General features: G+C 36.1%; 1 pseudogene across 1 annotated transcript; it reads left to right on the top strand.

The window, feature by feature from the left end:
- The first annotated feature begins 865 nt into the window (after positions 1-865).
- Positions 866-1,168, top strand: LOC308506536 (small integral membrane protein 19-like; annotated as a pseudogene). Its single transcript has one exon. The product of its transcript is annotated as a small integral membrane protein 19-like (transcript).
- Positions 1,169-5,212: the final 4,044 nt, after the last annotated feature.

The following is a 5,212-nucleotide window of genomic DNA, read 5'->3' as shown; positions in this document are numbered from 1 at the left end:
CTTTCCTCTTCTCTTCAGGGGGCCCTAAGAAGAAACTGTTAGTTCCTACAGGGTTTAATGGTATTTGAGAGGAAGTATGGAATTAAAGAAAAATTTTTAGTTCAAAGTGAATTCAAATTTTAGAATATTTTTTGTGCAAATGTTCTGTATGTGCTAGTAATGGAATATAGTTATTTTAAGTCTTTTAATTAAATTGAACTAAATTTAATTTTTGGTATTATTTAGGTCATTTACAGCATGATATATAGGTTGAGAGTAACTCTAAATCCAGACTGCCTGGGATTTTGTTCCAGTTTCACCACTTACCTTAGACAGATGCCTTATTTTTTCTGTGTGTCAGTTTCCTCAGTGGTAAAATTATATCTACCTCATAGATACTATTGTGAGGACTAAATGAATTAATATATATAAGCCACTTAAAATGGCCCTTGGTGTATGGTGTGTATTATATAAATATTTTCTGTTGTTTTTGTTATTACTAATAATATTTTCTGTACCTTGTATTTGCAAGCAGATTGCAAACTTCCTGAAGTCAGAGGCACTATTTATGTTTCTTTCTATCTTGAATGCCTAGAATAATGTTTTGTATGTAATAGATGTTCAGGAAAGTAATTAATAAATCAACCAACTATTAATTGGGCACCTGCTATGATACCAAGGAACTCTTAGGGTTTGCAAGCATTAAGATGAATAAAATAGGGCTCTTGAGAAACCTGCAGCATAATGACCCTAAATTAAGTAAAATATAGCATAATTAAATATAGTTAGGAGTCTGCTCCAATTCTGGGGGAAGGGCGCCCAGTGGAGTAGCCTGGTAGCCTGCCCCCTCGGAGCCAGCAGCCACCAGGCCAAAGGTTACTACGGAGTGATGGATGACAATGGCTCGATGGAATACAGCGTTCATGAGACCTGGAAAGAAGTGAGTAATGTTTACTTGGTACTGATACTCATTAGCTTTGGCCTCTTGATATAAACCAAGAAGAATAAAAGGAAAATCAGGCAGATATTCAGTGTGCTATCTACAGAAGAAACTTTATCAGAGCCCAACTTTTATGACACAATAAGCAAAATTCATTTAAGGCAGCAACTGGAAATGTATTCCATTTCAAGGAAGTATGACCATCAGTAGCCCCAAAGCAAGGCTGACAGTGTGCATCTCTCAGAATGAAATCTCAGAAAATGAGCAACATATGTAATTGCTAAACAGCATGGTAGCATGCTCCTAATTCCACTAAATCATGAACAGCATTTTTAAAACTTCTGTCACCATAAAATCATTCTACTTGTGACTTTCCCAATTATTTTGTGTGTTTTGTTTTGTTTTCTAAAATTGCATCTCCGAGTCTTTTTTTACACAAATAAAAAGTGGCTCAAGAGAACTGAAAAGAGAGTCTGCACGTACCTAGGAAGATAGACTATAACTAGAGATGGTGATTTTTCCCTTGTGAAGATCTTTGATCAGTCAGGAATGAAAACCCATCTATAGGAGCAAGGATCTGGACCTTATGCCTCTTTGATTTGAACATTTTGGCAAAATTTAGAAAATGAAAATCCGGTCATTAAGATAATTTGCTCTCAGATTGCATTCTGTGATAAATGTAATATGGATAATGGACTAATTTCTGTTCTTATTGCAGTTGTTACCATCCTTTAATGGAATTAACGATTCACCTCTTTCAGAACTTACACAGCAGACTGTCTTTCCTGCATCATGAAGCATATCCACCTGCTTATTGTGGACGCTTTCTGTCACTGGAATTGTTTCCCCTTAACTGTGTTCCTAGGAATTAATTAATTTATTTGTTTAACTTCCACAGTTTTATTTCTACCACAAGAGTCTTCTTGAGGCCAGACAGGGGCCACGCTGCTGAATAAATGGGCACCTCTGTCCTGGTGTTAGCAACTTCCTTTTCAGTCATCTGACTATCAATGCTTAATGCAATTATCTGGTTTCTTATGCTTTTTTTTTTTTTTTTTAGCATAATAAGCTTCCCTGAAGACTCTCATGTCTTGTACAATTTCATACTGTACATTGAAATGTTTTAACCCAACTTTTCATATGTATTTAAATAAAAGCTGGTTGGAAGTAGTGGCCGTGGTCATTGTCCATGTAACTGGCCAAGAATTAGTGTTTGAAGCAAAGCTATTCTTAATTTTAAGAGTTAGAGTTAATATTTTAGCATCATTTTCTTTTCCCTTTGTAATTGTAAAGGAAAGGAATATAAATTCTGAATGAAAAGACTTAGACCAGATGCAATCATTCAGCGAAATTAAATTTACTTTTAAAATTTAATTTCATCATTCAAAATTGTATATAGTATACCAGGTGAATTGTTGACCAAATGGAAAGTTCTTTCTTAACTCACAAATGAATGATTGTACCACCTACCCAAAGCATGAAAAGCTATGTATAACTAAAAAGATTGGAAACAGTTATAATTACAGTCTGGGGTACCAGAGCAGCAAGGAGACAATCTTCCTGAACTTCGGTTTGCTCTCGGGAGAACCACTGTGTATTTCCATGACAGAGAATGTAATCAGAGGCAGGAGCAGTTTACTTGCTGCCACTGACATGGGGCACAGTCTGGACAAATTACAAAAACTGGCTATCTCAAATGGTTTGTAAAAATAGGGTACAGAAGGAAGGAAGGGAAGAAAGAAGAAAAGAAGGAAAGAAGGAAAGGAGGGAGGGAGGAAAGAAGGATCAAACTAGGGGAAGTAACAAAAGTAGTGTACATGAATAAATACAAACCACAATGGTAAAAATACATAATTAATAAAATTTAATGTAAATTATTGTAGTAAAGGAGCTGTAATAGAGATATATGAAAAAAATTAAAAAAGACTTTGGGAGAACAGATACATGGGTGAATTTTTTCCGTTGGTAACAGTACCGTGAATTTTGTTTGAGTTAAATCTTGAAGAGTTTATGCTTATTAGTTCGCTAGGTTTAAAAGTGTGAAAAAGGCTTTTGCCCAAAAGAATAAGTATGAGGCAAAAAGCAGCATGACAGTGGCAAGGCCTTTAGAGGCTGAAAGAGTGAGGAGCTGTTACCTGAGTACGATGTAAAGGTAAGCAGGAACACAAACATAGTTACACAAGTGTGCCATTGGGACTTACGCAGGACTCAGTCCTGTAGGAATTGCATGACTGCAGGTTTCACTGCACAAATATTTGTGGATACTGAAAATTCCTATTCCATATTGAGCAAGTCCATGAAGTTCCCTTTGGGGCTTTTGGATCTTTATATATAGATACCTTTTTATTTTAATGGAAAACTGAAAACAAATGACTTTGGTCTTTAGTGGCTTTGATGAAGTGACATTAAAGTTTACAAGTAACTGAGAGAGTGTATGTTTTGAACTATTCCTTCTTTCAGGTTTAATTTTGAAACCATGTTTTTCTGTACAGAAATTAGATTTTTCTTTTTATATAATGAAATGTCAGGAACATAGTCATGGGAAGTTTTCACTTGGACAGAAACCACAAGTTCAAAGTCTACTGTAATTTTGTAGGCGGAAGAACAAGAGTTGTACTTGGCCATAACGCATTTCGTCCTCTAGATTTAGGAGGATGAGAGACATCAAAATTCCCGAGGTGGCCTGTGTGAGATTTTGTTGATTTAGCTGAATTTTGCTCTTTTCTTTTGTACTTTCCTTTATTTAGCCTCATCACTGGCTTATATAGTTACTATTTCATTAGGTATTTTATGCCTTTAAGTTTCTTTACTATGCTTAGCCCATAGTAAAAATTCAATAAATAGCTGTTATGTAAGTGAGTAAAACAGTTTGACTTTCCACACCAATTTACTAATATAAAATTCACAACAAATGATAAATTTGTCAATTACATATAGAAATGAAAAACTCCCCCCAAATCTCCATCCTTAAAATATTATGATAGTAGTAAAAAAGGAAAGCTTCTATCCTAAGAACATCACCAAAGGACCTTCCCACCTTTCTTGCTGCTATCGACGCTGATGACCTCCTGGCCTTGCTTGAACCCAGGCTCCTATATCCTGGGAATGGATATAGCACTGTTTCAAAGTTGACCTCTAACAGGTAACACACCTTTTTGTTTCTTAGAGGAAAGGAAGATGGAAAGTAAAACAAAATGAAAACCTCTACTTACTTTGTCAGGGCACCAACATTTTCTAAGTATTGGAAACTTGGTTTTTAGTACATTGCCATGTGTTGAAAAGCACGTGGTTTTCAGAATTGATTCTGGGATCAAAATTAAGCTCTGATTCTTGTGTGTCCAAGCTTGTGACCTAGGTCAATTTACTTTCTCCACCATAAAATAATGAATAATAACATCTACCTCACAGGGTTGTTTCGAAGACTGAAAAGGAGACAAGCATGGTCACATGTAGCACAAGGGGCATTGCCTGTTACACAGAGAAGGTATCCAGTATGCCCTGGGTGCCTGTCTGTCTCCCTGCCAAGTCACGCCTCCTGTCTTCTGCAGGCCACTCTCATTCTAGACCTCCAAATCATAAAACTTACTGAGAGATAGTTATTGTAAATAAAAATTGACTGAATTCTTTTTGATTGTGTACATTGAGTGGTATGTAAGTATAAGAAGCACACTTTCCTATAGTCCTGGGTTTGAGGAAACCTGCTCACCCCATTCATCTATCACAGGGGTGGTCATGGTGGTTATGAAGCCCAATCAGTGTATTTCTTTCTGTAGCCAAAGAGACTGATAAAACATTGGGCATGTAGCATGTGATCTCAGTCAGGACAATTCTTCCCTAGCTTTTCACCATAAATGTTAGTAAAACTATCTCCTTCCGCTGGACTTGATAAGTTGGCAGAATATGAGACTGACGGTGGCATCAGCTCTCTTGTATACCACGTGAAGAACTGCCTGAAAGGGGGGGGAGAGAGAGAGAGAGAGAGAGAGAGAGAGAGAGAGAGAGAGAGAGAGAGAGAGAGATAATCTTATGGTATCAGTTGAATCCCTGAATACAGACAATGCAGAAGCCATCTTTATCCCTAGACTTCTTCCATTTATGCATAAACTGTTTGAGATGGATTTTTGTTATTTGCAATACAAAGAATTCTCAGAGTATACGTATTGGCTTCTAGAAGAACTTACTTTGACTACATATATAAAAAATATCAATTAGCCCTTTCAACACATCTATAATTTTCTAAAGATAATTTGATTTTGGAAAGGATATATACAAAATTATTTCATATTTTTCTAT

Source organism: Rhinolophus hipposideros, assembly GCF_964194185.1.
Source record: "Rhinolophus hipposideros genome assembly, chromosome: 13".
NCBI lineage: Eukaryota > Metazoa > Chordata > Mammalia > Chiroptera > Rhinolophidae > Rhinolophus > Rhinolophus hipposideros.
The sequence above is the reverse complement of the archived record's forward strand: the minus strand, read 5'-3'. Positions and strand labels throughout refer to the sequence as shown.